This window comes from Zea mays, chromosome 5 (assembly GCF_902167145.1).
Source record: "Zea mays cultivar B73 chromosome 5, Zm-B73-REFERENCE-NAM-5.0, whole genome shotgun sequence".
NCBI classification, from domain to species: Eukaryota; Viridiplantae; Streptophyta; class Magnoliopsida; order Poales; family Poaceae; genus Zea; species Zea mays.
In genome coordinates this window covers 130,305,489-130,327,077 of record NC_050100.1, presented here as the reverse complement: position 1 = coordinate 130,327,077, position 21,589 = coordinate 130,305,489, and positions in this window count along the sequence as shown.

The following is a 21,589-nucleotide window of genomic DNA, read 5'->3' as shown; positions in this document are numbered from 1 at the left end:
GTAGTCGATGGCGGAGCTCGTCCTATGCTATGTCTTGCATGCATACATAACAGACCGCGACCACATGCTGCGGCGCAGAGGAACATACATGACCAAGTTCGCGTCGGGGCAGAGAGTCGCCTTATCATCTCGTCACATGCTGGTAAATGGCGCCGAGAACGGGGATACGGTGGAAATCGCGGCGCCAAGCATCGGTGTGGGGCTGTGGGGGCATCACGCGGGAGGAGGTGGGGCATGGTTTCACCTTTGGTCTACACTACCATCTTAATAGAGAGTAAAGATATATCAGCAGTATGTCCTACGTCCGAAAACAGTTCGTACTATGATATTCATATCGTCAGCCAAAATTTCTTAAGTTTAATTAAATTTATAAATATTAACAATATTTAAATTCTTAAATGTGTTTATTATGAAAATAAATCCAAATATTACTAACTATATATTATAAACTAATATTTTTCATTAATATTTAAGTAGTTGACTTTTAAAAGCGAGGATAACAATTATTTTGAGACATGACCAGGTCCTATGCTCTCCCATGCCAGGATGCTATATATGCTCCTAGGCTATCATAAGTCAACTTTTGAGTACCGTAGAGAATATTGATTCTTCACTTGTCAAACTATACGTCATGATGTTTACTTAGAAATTTTGAAGATCGGTGCTAGTACACCTAGGGCCTCCTGCAATTGGAAAGCAAAGGCACGGGGTTCAAGGTAACGAGAAGCCTAGATTGCTAGCTAGTGATCCTCATCTAATAGGGTAGCATGAGAGACGAAGTGCATCTAAATAGTCAAACTTTTAACATGAGAGGGAAGTGATAGAAAACTAAGACCCTTAAGATCCAACTGAGTCCAAAATTTACCAATCTGATGAGCTTCAATGATGTATAAAAACTTGGAACTTGATACGAGAGGATGAGGGGAGAGAATCCGTTTGTTATATGTTCATGTCCCATGTTGATCGCGGTGTTGGCAAACACCATTGCATCCGGCATTAGTATCCTATAGTCTTGCCTCAATCTAAAGTCGTCTTCTATCTGGCCATCACCATCTTGTCCTCCGCAATAGTAAAACAGATAATTTCTGACAGCCAAAGCCGTCGAAAATAAGACCTATACCATTGGAAATAACCTATTTCCGACGGCCTTCGCCTTATTTCCGACGACAGCCGTTTCTCGACCTTAATATCATAAATAGCACTATGTCCGACGGCTGTCGTTGGACATAAATTATATCCGATGGCCGGAAAGGGCCATCGGCATTTGTGACCTTTAATGGCCGTAACGCTCGCTAGTGGACTCCACAAATGTTATGCCCCGACAACCTCCAAGCTCCGATGAGTCAGGCGAGGGTGACCGCTGGCTCCGATGACGGCTAGTGGCGGCGGCAACAGCGTGGGAAATGAAAGGGTGGGCGTGAGTGTGGGAAATGAAACGGCACGGTCGAGCGCTGTCCAGCTTAAAATTACTTATTTCCGACCACTTCGAGACAAGTCGTCAGAAATAGAAATAACCTTATTTCCAACGGCTGACACATAAGCCGACAAAGATAACCTTACGTCCGACGGCTTATCTGACAGCCGTCGGAAATAAGTTATGCATCCGACGGCTGTTGGACGCCATCAGAGATAACCTTACGTCTGACGGCTCTCTGGGCGGCCATCAGATATAATTTGGTCGTCGGATGTTTCTCAGTTTCCTGTAGTGCTCCCTGTCCAAGGTGAGTCACTGGCTCCTCTGAGTCCGATAACAATGGGGTCGTCGGCTCCATGGAGGCCAAGGGTTATTGCGTTTCTAGTCACTAGAGAAGCGCAAATGAGATCGGATCCATTGGAAATGTGGTGGCTCAGGTTTGCAAATGAAGGAAGTTTTGGCTGTCATGCCAGCCCATGTTGTGTATTTATGTGATGCTTCTTATGACCCAGATCACAACCATGAGACAGTTTGCCCCCTCAATTAGGGCACTAGATTATCGTGCCAAGAGGAAAGGATAAGCTCCAACTCGGCTTTCCATTACCAAGTTAAAGAATACCTCTAACAATCTCCCCTTTGTTCTCTACTTCTTCTTTAGCTTTTCTAGGTTCCACCCCTTGACAAGGTCACACATCAAGATCAATGCATTATGGTAATCGATTAAGTGTGTCAGGGGAGAATACTACGAGTATAACACGTCTCGAAATCAACGAGATGAAACGAGTGTTGAAATGATTAAATCCAACTAAACCTTCTAGGACCAACCTCGTCTCATCTGACCACTGAGAGCACCTAGAGGGGGGTGAATAGGTGATCCTGTAAAACTTAAAACTTCACACTACAAACTTGATTAAGAGTTAGAACAATGAAATCAAGTGAGTAGAGAGGAGAGCTCTTGTGAAGGACAATAGAAACAATAAGGACAAGCACAAGAGACACGAGGATTTATCCCGTGGTTCGGCCAAGTACAAAACTTGCCTACTCCACGTTGTGGCGTCCCAACGGATGAGAGTTGCACTCAACTCCTCTCAAGTGATCCAATGATCAACTTGAATACCACGGTGTTCTTCTTTACTTTACTCTTTCCCGTTTGCGAGGAATCTCCACAACCTGGAGTCTCTCGCCCTTACAATAAGAATCACAATGAAGCACTAGAGTAAGGGAGAGAAGCAACACACTCAAATCCACAGCAAATACGCACACACAAGACCAAGACTTGAGCTCAAACAGTATCACAAGGTTCTCACTAGAACGGAGCTCAAATCACTAAGAATGTCGAACAAGCGCGCAAGAATGAAGTGTGAGTGATCACAAATGCTCAAGGAATGCTTGGTGTACTCCTCCATGCGCCTAGGGGTCCCTTTTATAGCCCCAAGGCAGCTAGGAGCCGTTGAGAGCATTTCAAGAAGGCAATTCTTGCCTTCTGTCGCCTGGCGCACCGGACAGTCCGGTGCACCACCGGACACTGTCCGGTGCGGATTTCTTTCCTTCTTTGGCGAAGCCGACCGTTGGAGTTTCAGAGACGTTGGCGCACCAGACACTGTCCGATGCACACCGGACAGTCCGGTGCCCCCTTCTGACTGTTGGCTCTGCCACGTGTCGCGCGCGGATTACGTGGCCGACCGTTGGCCGGGCCGACTGTTGGCTCACCGGGCAGTCCGGTGCACCACCAGACAGTCCGGTGATTTATAGCCGTACACCGTCGTCGAAGTCCCGAGAGCAGCCAGTTGACAGACGCTAGCCTGGCGCACCAGACACTGTCCGGTGCACCACCGGACAGTCCGGTGCACCCAGACCGAGCAGCCTTTTTTACAGCCAACTTCTCCAAACTCTATTCTACTATTTTCAAAATTCTCAAGTGGTAGCTAATCCATTTGTTGCTTTGGCCTTATTTTCTCCCCCTTTGGCATTAAGCACCAAAACGGGATCAATCTTGGCCCTTAAACCCCATTGCCTCACCAAAATCTTCAAATAAGAGTACAAAGGCAATAAGGATATTGAGATGAACTTGGAGTAAGTTACCATCTCATCGGAGTGCAGTGGAAGTCTTGCATGATCCAAGTCCACCTTTTCCCTTTCAATCCACCTTTGAGACTAAATCAAGCAAACTCAAGCACACAGTTAGTCGAAAAGGGTCAAGTTGTAGCACATCTCCCCCTAAATATGTGGATCACTCACACATGGACTTTTGAGGTCCGGGGAGTGTTTGTACAACTTGAGCACCATAAATAAACAACAAAATGCATAAGGAACATGATCAAAGGCATGAACACATGTATGCTATAAATCAATCCAAGTTCCACGAATCTAAGACATTTAGCTCGCTACGCAGCCTGCAAAAGGTCGACTCATCTAAAGGCTTGGTAAAGATACCGGCTAGCTGGTTCTCGGTTGTTGGGGACCTTCGGCTTCCGAAGGTCCTCAAAAACAGGATTTAACAGTATTTCTGGAGTATAATGTGTGAACAGGTATCTTCGGACTCAAGTCGGCATCACAGTAGACCAGAATAATACGAAGGTTGATACAGCGCCGAAGGTGTGAGCAGGAAAGCTTCGGCGCGGCAGCAAAAAGTGAAACCGACTTAAAGATGAAAAGGCTATTTAGACCTCGACAGATTACTATAGAATTATTATCAAGTGTAAAGGGCATGAATGTAATTTTGTATGGGTTGTGTCCCGTGCCTATAAATAGGTGAACAGTACCCCCGTATTGTTCACGCTGACTGGGCATTCGCTTTCTGCGTCACGCTTGTACTATCATCTCCTTCCAGTTAAAGGTACACTTGTAATTCAACGATATTTCTGTCTATGCATGATAATAATACATAATTGTTTATGTTGGCTTTTATATTCTTTATATTTCCTCCTTCGTCGTTGTATGATAAAGTTATGAAGGTACGCCTTTCATAACCTTCGTCCAAGAACCATTATATCCTAAGGGAAATAATGCTTCGAAAGACGAAGGACTTTAACGATTAACATTTTCTATGTTGCCTTGTTCTTAACTCATAGCATTTGAGAACAAGTCCCCAACATTGGCGCCCACCTCCGGTGAACTCACTTCCACTCTTTGAGTTTTCTGAACACCTTCGGCGATCATAAAACCTTCGTTATGGCGCCGAAGAAAGCTTCAGCAACTGGCACTGCAGCTCTTCAACCGCTGGACCACAATCAGGAGATTGTCTCTCTTCGGGAGGCCCGAAGCCAGAAAAGGAAGGCTGTTAGTCCGTCACCACCAGAGGACGAGATAGATCAAGAAATCAGGGACATGGAGATGCTTCATCAACAGGTGCAGAGGAAGAAAGAAAAGATGGCCAGACTAGCTGAACTGCAGAGGCAAATAGACGAAGCCTCTCAAGAAGTTTGTCATCTTGCTCAGGATGAGCAGCACCGAAGGCCTCAGCACCAAGACCTTCATCAGGAGGGTTTTCCCAACGAAGATGACTGGTATGACAATTTCCATCATGGGAATTTTGTTTTTGATGATGCTTCTCCTCTGTCCGCTGAGCTACAGGCTACACCTTGGCCTCCGTCCTACAAGCCGCCTCAGCTTCCCATATTCGATGGTCATTCAGACCCGAAGCAGTTTTTGATGAGCTACGAAGCAACAGTATCTTCGTATGGTGGCAATGCTGCAGTCATGGCCAAATCTTTTGTTATGGCTGTCAGGAGTGTTGCTCAAACCTGGTATTCCTCCCTTCGACCAGGAACGATCACTACATGGCAGAAGCTGAAGGACTTGTTGTTAACTAGCTTCCAAGGGTTTCAGACGAAGCCGGTTACTGCTCAAGCTTTGTTCCAGTGCACCCAGGACCACGAAGAATACCTTCAGGCGTATGTCCGGAGGTTCTTGCGTTTGAGGGCATAGGCACCAACGGTGCCCAATGAAATTGTCATTGAGGCCATGATCAAGGGGCTTCGGCCAGGACCGTCAGCTCAGTACTTCGCTAGGAAGCCTCCTCAAACTTTGGAGAAGCTGCTCCAGAAGATGGACGAGTACATTCGGGCCGACAATGATTTTCGCCAAAGAAGGGAGGAGGCTTTCAGGTTTTCTGAAATGACCAGGGGCTTCGGAGGAAGGTTCTACCCGAGGCACGTGAGATCAATTCATAACTCTACACAAAATGATGACAGAGGAAGCCAACAGCAAAGGCCACAATGTTCCTCACAGGCTTCGGGGCAACAACAAAACTCCTTCCGACCACCAGCTCCAAGAGGCAGAGGCGCCAGGGGCTTCGGAGGAAGATTTGGCGATCAACCAAGAAGAATCTTTTGCTTATTCTGCGGTGAAAACAAAGGCCATACCACCAGGATGTGCCATGTTACTATTCAGAAGCAAAAGGAAATAGCCGAAGCCGCAGCACAACAAGCTCAGCCGAAGCAGGTCATGCATACAGCTTCGTATCATTCGCCCTACATCCCAGAATATGTGGGCAACCACCCTGCAGTTTCTGTTGCTTCGGCAAGTCAACCTCAAGCTTCCTGGCAACAGCCTCCGCCTCCACCACCGTTGCAACAAGGCCAGCAGCCAGAAGGGAGCCAGTATGCTCCACATCAGAGGGACTTCAAAGAGCAGTCCGAAGCTCGTACAGTCAACAGCACTGTACCAGAGTCAAAGCACATCTATTGACAAATATCCTACCTTAATAGTAATCTTTTTCATTCAGTTTTATTTTCTGCAATAAAGGACATTGTTTAGGTTTGATGTAAATAGTTTCGTTGATTCCCACAAGGAAAATATATTTTTCACAGGCTTAAATTGTTGAAGTTTAAAGACTTGTGATAACAAAGAGGACCTTCGAACTATCGAAAATTCTTCGAAGCAACAAAAAGTCGTTCTAAGGAACGCAGAGTAAGTTTGCCGAAGTCACAAAAAAGTCGTTCCAAAGGGAGCGCAGTGTAAGTTTTCTGCTCCAAAGTCGTTCCAAAGGGAATGCAGAGCATACAGCGAAAAGTCAACGCTGATACCGCCTAAGTAAAAGGCGAAGCGCGAAAAGTCAACGCGAATACCGCTAAAAGTAAAAGGCGAAGAAGCTCCTAAGGGAGGCTTACAGCGAAAAATAAACGCTGATTCCGCTGAAGTAAAAGGCGAAGAAGCTCCTAAGGGAGGCTTATAAAAGATTGTGTTTTATTGCAGGAATGCGTATGTATCTTCGGAACAAACATCATCTCACATAACATAACATCATCGCATCATTTCGCATAGCATAAGCATCATACATCATTTTGCATATGGCACAAGAGGTGGACACGTTATCAATCTACAGAAGAACGCTTTGGAAAAAGGGAAAAATCATAATGTCACAAAAAGGTACATCATTGATCTTCGGAAGTGTAGCTTCGGAAAATATCTTCACGAAGCCTGGATATTATTCATCAGAACACTGGATATTGTTGTGACAAAGAAAAATTCTTCTTCACGAAGCATGAAAAGAAGGGAAGGTGTTTTTTCGTCAAAGACTCAAAAGCGGTACGTGTAAAGTTTCATGCATCGTAAAGAATGGAGTAACAAAAATAGGTATATTACATTAGGGTTTACAAAATGTTAGAGTATATTACATTTCAGAAGTTTTTACAAAAATACTTAATCTTCTTTCAAAACGACTTCTGCAGCCTCGTTCAGGAGCCGATTGACGACTTCGTCCATAATATCTTCAGCCATCTTTTTAATTTCGTCGTCTCCTTTCGGCTGAGGGCCCGAAGACGCTTTAGCAGGATCTGAAGTAGGACAGGATACGGCTACATTGCTATTACAAATCGCAAACAAATCTTAAAGCTTAAGATTACAACACGATAAAAACTATTAGTTAATACCTAATTGACCTTCGGGCTCTGCGCTCTTTTCAGCAGCCTCAGCTACTTCTCTAGCATCATGAATGCCCTTTTCACTTCTTTGAATAATTTCTCCTGCCATTTCTCGGCCACCATTATCCCAGATGTCGGTGAAAAATTTTCCACCGACCATGCTAGCTTCGACCGAAGGATCTCTTGCATCTTCAAAAGACAAAGCAGCTTCGGATTGTGCTAAAATTTTTATATGTTCACAACCCTTTTTCTCTAAAATGGTGGCAATCCCTCTGGCGCCCGAGAAAGCACATATATCTCCACGGCTATTTAAAATTTCTTCGAAGGCTTCAGCTTCATGGTCGATCCATTCGATGGGACCTTCGGGATTGCCTCTCGTAAAGTTTTCCTCGCTTGAGAATGCGCCGACTCTGGTGAAGCTAGCCTTTAACTTCTTAACACACTCTATAGATTTGATATAGCATCTCTTCTTGGACGATCGAAGCTCTTCAACAGTTCCTTCTAAGTGATCTGCCCATTGGTCGCTGAGTTCTCGCTTTGTTTCTTCAAGTATGCGTTCTTCCTTGGCTCTGGCCAGTTGTTTCCGAAGATCTTCAATTTCGCGCTTCTGGGCTTCAGCTTGATCTTTAAAAGCAGCTTCGTCTTCCTTTATTTTATTTATCAATGAGTGTAATATTTTATCTTTTTCAAGACCTTCGTTCCTCAGTTCAATAACTTCGGAACGAAGGTTGCTCAGGGCTATAGAACACCCTTCGTCTTCAGCATCTTTCTGTGCTCTGAGGGCATTGCTAAGTATCAGGCCCTGCAAAGAGAAATATGTGTGCGTCAATAGGTTTAAACAAACGAAAAATTTTGGACTCAACAAAAAATACAAGGATCTCATTTGTCGCACCTTTAAGCTATTGTAAGCCAGGCTGTCGGCCAGATCGTTCTTCGACAGCACCGAGAGCCCGTCTTCTAAAGTTGGGAATCCGAAGCTCTTGCTCATCTCCCGACAGACAGAAATCTCCTTGCTGTCAGGGAGACAATACAAAAAGTCTTCTTCTCCACTGCCATTGAATATTAACGCCCCCTTTGGATACTTCAGTTTTTGGGCGTAGCGCTAGGCCTCTTGCTCTTCTTTTTCTGATAGTTTTTTCCCCGAAGCATGACGAACAATATAATCACGAATTTTGGGGGATGCTTCGGGGGCAATGACACCGATTTCTTCAACAAAAGTTGGCTTTGTTATTTTTTCTGCCTTACTTTCCAAGGATTTTATCTTTGCGGGCTCTGAGGACCCAGCTTCGGCTTCAGTTTCTTGCTCTGGAGCTTTAGTATCAGAAATTTCAGTTGTTGTTTCAGGAATGACAGCAGCCTTCTTCGGAGGTGTGCTTGAAGATTTGATCGTTTCCAGTACATCTAGCACATTAGCCATTCTCTTTCTTTTCGGAGTCACTACTGGCACTTTTTGATTTTTTACTGTCTCAATATTTGCTGCAGGGCTCAAAACTTCTGATGTTTTCGATCCCTCAGTTGCTTCTTTTACCTCTTCCATTTTTTCTGTGGACGGCGCTTCGGCCTTCTCTTTCGTTTCTGATAACAAAATCTTTGATTGTTCCAATTCTATCTTTGTTGGCACTACGGCCGTTTCTGCGACTTCTGGCAGCAAGGTTGGCTCGGTTGGTTTTTCAGCTTCGGTGGCCGAAGAAGTTTCTCCGGTAAACTCAGGCACCGAAGCTGGTTCAATATAGCGCGGCCGATGTGTGAGGACCTTTATCTTCTTTCTTTTCGGTTCTGGCTCGCTAGGAGCAGTTGCAGCTTCTTCTTTTGCAGAGGTTGTGTTTTTTCTCTTCTGCCTTCGAATGGGATAGCAATAGTCAGGGTAGACAAAAACGATTGCATCAAATACCCGATTCAGCCTCTTCTTTTTTCGGCCTCCGAAGGCTGCTGACATTGCAGTGTCTTCGGCCTTCGAATAAGCCCCAAGTAGTTCATCACTTAAATTTTCAATGCTTTTTAACCAGTCATCATCTGGCTCAACGAATTTATCTCCAAATTTAAAAGTGTACTTCAACCTGATAAGTCCACCTTCGTCGGCCTCTTTTATGGTTTCTTGCGGCATCTCCCATTTCTCCGCGAGCGGCCATACCCTGAAGGCAATATGCTCTTGTACTAAGTCTCTCGTTCCAATAAAAGAACAGATAACGCCGAAGGCCCTCTGGCATTCTTCGGCCGCTTCATTCATTTCAACCTTCGGCCTCCGAAGGCCGAAGCTTTGCCAAATAGGGCGCATAATTATACCTTTAATATCTTCTCGTACTGTCAGATCATTCTTCACATAAAACCATTCTGTCATCCAGTCGCCGGGCCATCTCTTCCGAAAGGTTGGCACGGGGCAGCTTGACCCGGACCGAGAAACGAAACTGTAGCAGCCAAAATTATTGTGATACTGTTCCTTACCCCAAGGTTTTGTCTCGTATGATAGTTCGTGTATATTGCAGAAGCTTTTTGCATCAGGCTTCAGACCTTAGCTTCTCACGGCCCACACGAAGATATTCAGCCTTATAATTGCCTCGGGGGTAAGTTGATGGAGATAGATTTCGAATATTTTCAGCACCTCTACAACGAAGCTGCTCAAGGGAAATCGCAGTCCAGCTTTCAAAAAGCTTCGGTACACTACGACTTCATTCTCTTCAGGATGTGGGCAAGTTTTTTCCCCTTCGTCCGCCCTCACAATGGACATATCCCGGAAATACCTTCCTCTCATATTGACAAGATGATTCTCTTTGATAGTTGATTTACCATAAACTGAATGGCTTGGTTGCCAGGGACGATCTTCGGAGTCTTCACCACCACTGTCCACATCATAACTGTCACTGTCACCAGTATCCTCAGACAAACCTTCCAGAATCTCCTTGGTGATTTTTTCTGTATTGGTCTTTGACATCGCTATAAGAAACCCCAAATTTTTCTCTTCGTCGAGGCTCAGCTTCGTCTCAGCAGCAGTCTTCTTACCTTCGGACATCTTCAAAGATACTAAAAAACTATTTCCAAAGCTGAAGCTTCAAAACTAAAAGCTTAGCAAATCGTAGTGTGCAAGAGCTAAAAATTGAGTGAGCAGGAGCAGTTGGCCAGAGAGCGTGTCAAATGAGTTTGCGGTATGACCGTATTTATACGCCAAGAGCGTTGAAAATTGAAAGACCCCGCTTGTCAGTGAATGTTGCTATTCTAGCAAAGGGAAGGTGTTTTTTCGGACCTTCGGCGAAAAGCATTCGTCCATGTCGCAATCTAAATTTATTATTAATATTGCGAGGGGCTACTGTTGGGGACCTTCGGCTTCCGAAGGTCCTCAAAAACAGGATTTAACAGTATTTCTGGAGTATAATGTGTGAACAGGTATCTTCGGACTCAAGTCGGCATCACAGTAGACCAGAATAATACGAAGGTTGATACAGCACCGAAGGTGTGAGCAGGAAAGCTTCGGCGCGGCAGCAAAAAGTGAAACCGACTTAAAGATGAAAAGGCTATTTAGACCTCGACAGATTACTATAGAATTATTATCAAGTGTAAAGGGCATGAATGTAATTTTGTATGGGTTGTGTCCCGTGCCTATAAATAGGTGAACAGTACCCCCGTACTGTTCACGCTGACTGGGCATTCGCTTTCTGCGTCACGCTTGTACTATCATCTCCTTCCAGTTAAAGGTACACTTGTAATTCAACGATATTTCTGTCTATGCATGATAATAATACATAATTGTTTATGTTGGCTTTTATATTCTTTATATTTCCTCCTTCGTCGTTGTATGATAAAGTTATGAAGGTACGCCTTTCATAACCTTCGTCCAAGAACCATTATATCCTAAGGGAAATAATGCTTCGAAAGACGAAGGACTTTAACGATTAACATTTTCTATGTTGCCTTGTTCTTAACTCATAGCATTTGAGAACAAGTCCCCAACATCGGTGCTAACATAAAACATTTCGATATCCCCCTTTTGCTGGTGGTCTCTCAAAAAGTGATGCCGGATGTCAATGTGCTTTGTGCGGCTGTGTTCAACAGGATTATCCGCCATGCGGATAGCACTCTCATTATCACATAGGAGTGGCACTTTGCTCAGATTGTAGCCAAAGTCCCGGAGGGTTTGCCTCATCCAAAGTAGTTGCGCACAACACTGTCCTGCGACAACATACTCGGCCTCAGCGGTGGATAGGGCAACGAAAGTTTGTTTCTTAGAACTCCACGACACCAGGGACCTTCCTAAAAATTGGCACGTCCCCGATGTACTCTTCCTATCGACCTTACATCCAGCATAGTCGGAGTCTGAATATCCAATTAAGTCAAAGGTAGACCCCTTTGGATACCATATCCCGAAGCAAGGCGTAGCGACTAAATATCTAAGAATCCGCTTCACGGCCACTAAGTGACACTCCCTTGGATCGGATTGAAATCTAGCACACATGCATACGCTAAGCATAATATTCGGTCTACTAGCACATAAATAAAGTAAGGACCCTATCATACACTGGTATGCCTTTTGATCAACGGACTTACCTCCTTTGTTGAGGTCGGTGTGTCCGTCGGTTCCCATTGGAGTCTTTGCGGGCTTGGCATCCTTCATCCCAAACCGCTTGATCAAGTCTTGCGTGTACTTCGTTTGGGAGATGAAGGTCCCATCCTTGAGTTGCTTCACTTGGAACCCAAGGAAATAGCTTAACTCGCCCATCATCGACATCTCAAACTTTTGAGTCATCACCCTGCTGAACTCTTCACAAGACTTTTGGTTAGTAGAACCAAATATTATGTCATCGACATAAATTTGGCACACAAATAAATCACCATCACAAGTCTTAGTGAATAAAGTCGGATCGGCTTTCCCCACATTGAAAGCATTAGCAATTAAAAAGTCTCTAAGGCATTCATACCATGCTCTTGGGGCTTGCTTAAGTCCATAGAGCGCCTTAGAGAGCTTACATACGTGGTCGGGGTACCTGTCGGGGACCATAATTAGGGGTACCCTCAAGGCTCCTAATTCTCAGCTGGTAACCCCCATCAGCATAAAGCTGCAAAGGCCTGATGGGTGCGATTAAGTCAGGGATCAGTCCATTCGAGGGACTTGATCACGCCTCGCCCGAGCCTAGCCTCGGACAAGGGCAGCCGACCCCGAAGGATCTCCGCCTCGCCCGAGGCCCCTCTCCAGCGGCGAACATATTTCCGGCTCGCCTGAGGCCCTGTCTTCGCCAAGAAGCAACCCTGACCAAATCGCCGCACCGACCGACCAAATCGCAGGAGCATTTAATGCAAAGGTGGCCTGACACCTTTATCCTGACGCGCGCCCTTCAGCCGACAGAGCCGAAGTGACCGCTGTCACTTCGCCGCCGCACTGGCCGGCCTGACAAAAAGACAGTGCCGTCTGCGCCGCTCCAACTGCGGTGCCACTTGACAGAGTGAGGCTGATAGGCAGTCAGGCCCGGCCGCAGGCACCATAGGAAGCTCCGCTCCGCCCGACCCAGGGCTCGGACTAGGGCTAAGCCCCGAAAGACGGCGAACTCCGCTCCGCCCGACCCAAGGCTCAGACTCGGGCTAAGCCCCGGAAGACGGCGAACTCCGCTCCGCCCGACCCAGGGCTCGGACTCAGGCTAAGCTCCGGAAGACGGCGAACTCCGCTCCACCCGACCCAGGGCTCGGAATCGGGCTAAGCCCCGGAAGACGGCGAACTCCGCTCCGCCCGACCCAGGGCTCGGACTCGGGCTAAGCCCCGGAAGACGGCGAACTCCGCTCCGCCCGACCCAAGGCTCGGACTCGGGCTAAGTCCCAGAAGACGGCGAACTCCGCTTCACCCGACCCAGGGCTCGGACTTGGGCTCAGCCCCAGAAGACGACGAACTCCGCGTCGCCCGACCCACGGGGCTCGGACTCCGCCCTGGCCTCAGCTGTCGGTCTCCGCCTCGCCCGACCCAGGGGCTCGGACTCGACCTCGGCCACGGAAGACAGACTCGACCTCGGCTTCGAAGGAGCTTACACATCACCCAACCTAGGGCGCAGACCAGCCACGTCAACAGGAGGCGCCATCATCACCCTACCCCGAGCTGACTCGGGCCACGGGAACAAGACCGGCGTCCCATCGGGCTCGCTCCGCCAGATAGGCAATTATGGCGCCCCGCATACTCTGTGACGACGGCGGCTCTCAGCCCCCTTACGGAAGCAAGAGGACGTCAGCAAGGACTCAACAGCTCCGACAGCTGTCCCTCCGCCAGGCTCCGGCACTCCTCCGACGGCCACGACATCACACCAGCTGGGTGCCAAAATCTCTCCGGCTGCCACAACGGCATGTACTTAGGGCGCTAGCTCTCCTCCGCTAGACACGTAGCACTCTGCTACACCCCCCATTGTACACCTGGATCCTCTCCTTACGCCTATAAAAGGAAGGACTAGGGCCCTCTTAGAGAAGGTTGGCCGCGCGGGGACGAGGACGAGACAGGCGCTCGCTTGAAGCCGCTCGCTCCCTCTCCCGCGTGGACGCTTGTAACCCCCTATTGCAAGCGCACCCGACCTGGGCGCGGGACGAACACGAAGGCCGCGGGATTTCCACCTCTCTCACGCCTGTCTCCGGCCACCTCACTTCCCCCCTTCGCGCTCGGCCTCGCGTCGACCCATCTGGGCTGGGGCACGCGGCGACATTCACTCGTCGTCTTAGGGACCCCCCCCCGGTCTCGAAACACCGATAGTACCGTTCATCCTCGAAGCCAGGGGGTTGCTCAACGTACAACTCCTCCTTGATTGGCCCGTTGAGGAAAGCGCTCTTCACATCCATTTGGAACAACCTGAAAGAATGGTGAGTAGCATAGGCTAACAATATGCGAATTGACTCTAACCTAGCCACAGGAGCAAAAGTCTCCTCAAAGTCCAAACCTGTGACTTGGGCATAACCTTTTGCCACAAGTCGTGCCTTGTTCCTTGTCACCACCCCGTGCTCGTCTTGTTTGTTGCGGAACACCCACTTGGTTCCCACAACATTTTGCTTGGGATGAGGCACCAGTGTCCATACTTCATTTCTCTTGAAGTTGTTGAGCTCTTCCTGCATGGCCAACACCCAGTCCGGATCTTGCAAGGCTTCTTCTACCCTGAAAGGCTCAATAGAAGAGACAAAGGAGTAATGGCGTAATGCTCACAAAAATTAACTAATCTAGAACGAGTAGTTACTCCCTTGCTTATGTCACCCAAAATTTGGTCGACGGGATGATCCCTTTGAATCGTCGCTCGAACTTGGGTTGGAGGTGCCGGTTGCGCTTCTTCCTCTATCACATGAACATCTTGTGCTCCCCCTTGATCACACACCTCTTCTTGATGAACCTGTTCATCGTCTTGAGTTGGGGGATGCACCATTGTTGAGGAAGAAGGTTGATCTTGCTCCTTTTGTTCCTGTGGTCGCACATCTCCAATCGCCATGGTGCGTATTGCGGCCGTTGGAACGTCTTCTTCATCTACATCATCAAGATCAACAACTTGCTCTCTTGGAGAGCCATTAGTCTCATCAAATACAACGTCGCTAGAGACTTCAACCAAACCTGATGATTTGTTGAAGACTCTATACGCCTTTGTATTTGAGTCATAACCTAACAAAAACCCTTCTACCGCTTTAGGAGCAAATTTGGAATTCCTACCCTTCTTCACTAGAATATAGCATTTACTCCCAAAAACTCGGAAATACGAAACATTGGGTTTGTTACCGGTTAGTAGCTCGTATGACGTCTTCTTGAGGAGGCGATGAAGGTAGACCCGGTTGATGGTGTGGCAAGCCGTGTTCACGGCTTCCGACCAAAACCGCTCGGGGGTCTTGAACTCTCCAAGCATCGTCCTTGCCATGTCTATAAGCGTCCCGTTCTTCCTCTCTACCACACCATTTTGTTGTGGTGTGTAGGGAGCGGAGAACTCGTGCTTGATTCCTTCCTCCTCAAGGTACTCCTCCACTTGAAGGTTCTTGAACTTGGACCCGTTGTCGCTCCTTATCTTCTTCACCTTGAGCTCAAACTCATTTTGAGCTCTCCTTAGGAAGCGCTTGAGGGTCCCTTGGGTTTCAGATTTATCCTGCAAAAAGAATACCCAAGTGAAGCGGGAAAAATCATCAACTATAACAAGACCATACTTACTTCCTCCTATGCTTAGATAGGCGACGGGTCCGAAAAGGTCCATATGAAGTAACTCCAGGGGTCTTGATGTTGTCATCACATTTTTGGCGTGATGAGAGCTTCCCACTTGTTTACCTGCTTGACAAGCTGCACAAGGTCTATCTTTTTCGAAAGTTACATTAGTTAGACCTATCACGTGTTCTCCCTTTAGAAGCTTGTGAAGGTTCTTGATCCCCACATGTGCTAAACGGCGATGCCACAGCTAGCCCATGCTAGTCTTAGCAATTAAGCATGCATCTAGACCGGCCTCCTCTTTTGCAAAATCAACTAAATAAAGTTTGCCGTCTAGTACACCCTTAAAAGCTAATGAACCATCACTTCTTCTAAAGACAGACACATCTACATTTGTGAATAAACAGTTATATCCCATATTACAAAGTTGACTCACAGACAACAAGTTATATCCAAGCGACTCAACCAAGAACACATTAGAAATAGAGTGCTCGGATGAAATAGCAATTTTTCCTAACCCTTTCACCTTGCCTTGGTTCCCATCACCGAATATGATTGAATCTTGGGGATCCTTATTCTTGACGTAGGAAGAGAACATCCTCTTTTCCCCCGTCATGTGGTTTGTGCATCCGCTGTCGATAATCCAGCTTGAGCCCCCGGATGCATAAACCTGCAAGGCAAATTTAGGCTTGGGTCTTAGGTACCCAACTCATGTTGGGTCCTACAAGTTTAGTTACAATAGTCTTAGGGACCCAAATGCAAGTCTTGTCTCCCTTACATTTGGCCCCTAATTTCCTAGCAATTACCTTCTTATCCTTTCTACAAATAGCAAAGGAAGCATTGCAAGCATAATAAATTGTAGAAGGTTCATTCATTACTTTCCTAGGAACATGAACAATATTTCTTCTAGGCATATGATGAACAACATTTTTCCTAGCCAAATTTCTATCATGCATAATAGAAGAACTAGAAGCAATCATGGCATGAGAATCATAACTTCTATAAACATTCCTAGAATGTCTCCTATCATGATACATGAAAGCATGGTTCTTTTGAGCACTACTAGCCATAGGGGCCTTCCCTTTCTCCTTGGCGGAGATGGAAGCCTTATGGCTTGTTAAGTTCTTGACTTCCCTCTTGAAGCCAAGACCATCTTTAATTGAGGGGTGTCTACCAATCGTGTAGGCATCCCTTGCAGATTTTAGTTTGTCAAATTCACTCTTGCTAGTCTTAAGTTGGGCATTAAGACTAGCCACTTCATCATTCAATTTAGAAATTGAAACTAGGTGTTCACTACAAGCATCAACATTAAAGTCTTTACACCTATTGCAAACTACAACATGTTCTACATAAGATGTTGATTTATTAGCTATTTCTAACTTAGCATTCAAATCATCATTTATGCTCTTTAAGCTAGAAATAGAGTCATGGCATGTAGACAATTCACAAGAAAATATTTCATTTCTTTTAATTTCTACAGCAAGGGATTTTTGTGCCTCTACAAACTTATCATGTTCTTCATACAAGAGATCCTCTTGCTTTTCTAATAACCTATTCTTATCATTCAAGGCATCAATTAATTCATTAATTTTATCAACCTTAGTTCTATCTAGGCCCTTGAATAAACATGAGTAGTCTATTTCATCATCGCTAGATTCTTCATCACTTGAGGAAGCGTAAGTACTAGTATTACGAGTGCTTACCTTCTTTTCCCTTGCCATGAGGCAGGTGTGATGCTCGTTGGGGAAGAGGGCCGACTTGTTGAAGGCGGTGGCGGCGAGTCCTTCGTTGTCGGAGTCGGACGACGAACAATCCGAGTCCCACTCCTTTCCAAGGTGTGCCTCGCCCTTAGCTTTCTTGTAAGCCTTCTTCTTTTCCCTCTTGTTCCCTTGTTCCTGGTCACTATCATTATCGGGACAATTAGCGATAAAATGACCAATCTTACCACATTTGAAGCATGAGTGCTTCGCCTTTGTCTTGGTCTTGTTGGGATGCTCCTTGCGACCCCTTAGCGCCGTCTTGAAGCGCTTGATGATGAGGGCCATTTCTTCATCATTAAGTCCAGCCGCCTCAACTTGTGCCACCTTGCTAGGTAGCGCCTCCTTGCTCCTCGTTGCTTTGAGAGCAATGGTTTGAGGCTCGTGAATTGGACCGTTCAACGCATCGTCAACGTATCTTGCCTCCTTGATCATCATCCGCCCGCTTACAAACTTTCCAAGTATCTCTTCGGGCGTCATCTTGGTGTACCTAGGATTCTCCCGAATATTGTTCACAAGATGTGGATCAAGGACAGTAAAAGACCTTAGCATTAGGCGAACGACGTCGTGGTCCGTCCATCGCGTGCTTCCATAGCTCCTTATTTTGTTGACGAGGGTCTTGAGCCGGTTGTACGTCTGGGTTGGCTCCTCGCCCCTGATCATTGCGAATCTCCCAAGTTCGCCCTCCACCAACTCCATCTTGGTGAGCATGGTGACGTAGTTCCCCTCATGTGAGATTTTGAGGGTGTCCCAAATCTGCTTGGCATTATCCAAGCCGCTCACTTTATGGTATTCATCCCTGCACAATGAAGCTAGAAGAACAGTAGTAGCTTGTGCATTTTTGTGAATTTGCTCATTAATGAACATGGGACTATCCGTACTATCAAAGTGCATTCCATTTTCTACTATCTCCCATATATTTGGATGGAGAGAGAACAAGTGGCTACGCATTTTTGACTCCAAAATCCGTAGTCCTCTCCATCAAAGTGGGGAGGTTTACCGAGGGGAATGGAAAGCAAGTGAGCATTGGAACTTTGCGGAATACGAGAATAATCAAAGGAAAAGTTTGAATTAATCGTCTTCTTTTTCTCGTAGTCGTTGTCGTCGTCCTTTTGGGAAGAGGAAGATTCGTCGCTGTCATAGTAGACTATCTCCTTGATGCGCCTTGTCTTCTTCTTCCTCCCGTCTTTTCTTTTGTGGCCTGAGCCTGAGTCAGTAGGCTTGTCATCCTTTGGATCATTGACGAAGGACTCCTTCTCCTTATCATTGACCACCATCCCCTTGCCCTTAGGATCCATCTCTTCGGGCGATTAGTCCCTTTCTTGAAGAGAACGGCTCTGATAGCAATTGAGAGCACCTAGAGGGGGGGGTGAATAGGTGATCCTGTAAAACTTAAAACTTCACACCACAAACTTGATTAAGAGTTAGAACAATGAAATCAAGTGAGTAGAGAGGAGAGCTCTTGTGAAGCACAATAGAAACAATAAGGACAAGCACAAGAGACACGAGGATTTATCCCGTGGTTCGGCCAAGTACAAAACTTGCCTACTCCACGTTGTGGCGTCCCAACGGACGAGAGTTGCACTCAACTCCTCTCAACTGATCCAATGATCAACTTGAATACCACGATGTTCTTCTTTACTTTACTCTTTCCCGTTTGCGAGGAATCTCCACAACTTGGAGTCTCTCGCCCTTACAATAAGAATCACAATGAAGCACTAGAGTAAGGGAGAGAAGCAACACACTCAAATCCACAGCAAATACGCACACACAAGACCAAGACTTGAGCTCAAAGAGTATCACAAGGTTCTCACTAGAACGGAGCTCAAATCATTAAGAATGTCGAACAAGTGCGCAAGAATGAAGTGTGAGTGATCACAAATGCTCAAGGAATGCTTGGTGTACTCCTCCATGCGCCTAGGGGTCCCTTTTATAGCCCCAAGGCAGCTAGGAGCCGTTGAGAGCATTTCAAGAAGGCAATTCTTGCCTTCTGTCGCCTGGCGCACCGGACAGTCCGGTGCGGATTTCTTTCCTTCTTTGGCGAAGCCGACCGTTGGAGTTTCAGAGCCGTTGGCGCACCGGACACTGTCCGGTGCACATCGGACAGTCTGGTGCCCCCTTCTGACCGTTGGCTCTGCCACGTGTCCCGCGCGGATTACGCGGCCGACCGTTGGCTCACCGGACAGTCCGGTGCACCACCGGACAGTCCGGTGATTTATAGCCGTACACCGCCGTCGAAGTCCCGAGAGCAGCTAGTTGACAGACGCCAGCCTAGCGCACCGGACACTGTCCGGTGCACCACCGGACAGTCCGGTGCACCCAGACCGAGCAGCCTTTTTTACAGCCAACTTCTCCAAAGTTGTTTCTCCTGTTTCTAGCACTTAGACACAATACATTAGTCTTCAAAATAATGTACTAAGTCTAGAAACATACCTTTAATCTTGATTTGCACTTCTTGAGTCCTTGGCACAATTTAACACTTAAGCACTTGAGTTGGACACTTAATCACCAAAATACTTAGAAATGGCCTAAGTGCACATTTCCCTTTCAACCACCACACAACATGATAGACGTTTTTCGTTCTGCCCGACCCCTGACCGTAAAGGTCTAGGGAGAAAATGATCTCGTCTAATGGTTCAATCTCGCCCAACCCCCGATTCCCAACCAAGAAACTCGAGAGCACACAGTTCGTGAAGTTGATTTTTAGCCCGTCACCGGTCTATCCGGTGCGACATCAGAGCAACGGCTAGTTGTCAAAACTAGCTGTTAAAAGTGCACCGGACAGTCCGGTGCGCCCATGTGTAGCAGCCTACAGTAACAGCTACTTTTGGTTAGTGGATGTATTTATACCCCCTCCACCAGCCATTACGAGTGTCTTGTAGCCCCAACACACTTGTATTCATTGCTAGAGCATTGCAAGTCCACAAAGCATAGTGAGGTGATTAGCAAAATCATAATCCCGTGTTAGGACCTCATTAGTGCGCATGAGAACCACCTAGAGCACACACCACATGCATTAGGCCTCTCTTGGTCAAGTGAAGGTCTATGGCTTATTACTCTTGGTGATCGGCATCACCTAGATAGCTCAGTGGCGATTGGAGTTCGGTGATCACCCTAGAGGAATTGTTGGTGACTCGACTCGACGATTGTATGCGATCATGAGGAATCCACCGCGCCGGAGAAGCAAAGGAATATCTCATAGTAATCATTTGGTTCTTGCGAGGACCAAGGGGAGCGATACCCTTGCGCGAATGCTCCAACGAGGACTAGTGGAGAGTGCCGACTCTTCGATACCTCGGGAAAAATTGGAGGAGTCTTCTTGTCCCTACTTTACTTTCCTCGTTTACTTTGAGCATTTTACTTTGTGTATTTGCTTAGTTAGTATTTGCAATAATGACTTAGAGTTGTTCTCTATTTCGTACCTTTTACTTGTTTGCTAGTAGTTTGGGTGAAGTTGGGCTCATGCTTAGGGTTTAACCTTTTGTTAGAATTTTAGAAAAGTCCGATTCACCCCCTCTTGGTGTTAGTGTTTGGAGCCCGGCCGCACACCCGGGGTTACCCCTCGCGGTGCTTTTGGGTAGGACGGTGCTGTTGACTGTAACTCAATGGTTCGTGCGAGATGCACGAGAGACGACAGGTGATTTTCTACAGGTTCGGGACGCTTGGAGAGGCGTAATACCCTACTTCTTGGTGAGGATCTTTATGTGGTGGGTTACAAGAGGAATCTCCAGAATGGAGAGAAACTAGTGAGATGGGCTGGTGATTGACTTGGAAATGATGGGGTACCCCCTAGACCTTATATATTCGACCGTGGGGCACTACATACGTATGTGATGATGATATGCTCCTAAACAATAGTGAACCGACTGAACTGTCTTCCTATAATCTTGTCGACTTATCCCTAATTCGCTCTGATATTTAAGGTCGTCGCACGCGGGAAAGTCGGGTGGGCGCTGTGGATAGCGCTTAAGTCCCACAAGTCGCTTGGGCCTGAGTCTGCTTCTTTCTCGTGCTGGCCCATTCCGCCAGCAGTTTTCTCCTGGCTCACGAAGGGATGGTCTAGCGAGATAACAGGCCTAAAGCCTCTCACGAGGCCTTCTTACCTTCTAGTGGACCCGGGGATATCTGTCCCCCACACTTGGACATCGTGATCCTTTCACAAGTTTATTTCTCTCATCTATCACTTTTAATGCATAATTACTTTTACTAAATTTGATTATTACTAACCTAGAAAGATGTCGAACAGCTCAAGTGAGCCGATCAGTGCAAACAACACATGGTTATCCACATGATCTGGTCAAAATTTAACGTTTAATTTATTTTTGTGTATTTGTAGAGAGATATATTGACATCAGCACACCCTCCATGGGTGCAGGTCAAGCCAGGTGGCACCCCTAGGATCCCCACATCTGGAGTCTCAATGAGGAGGGAC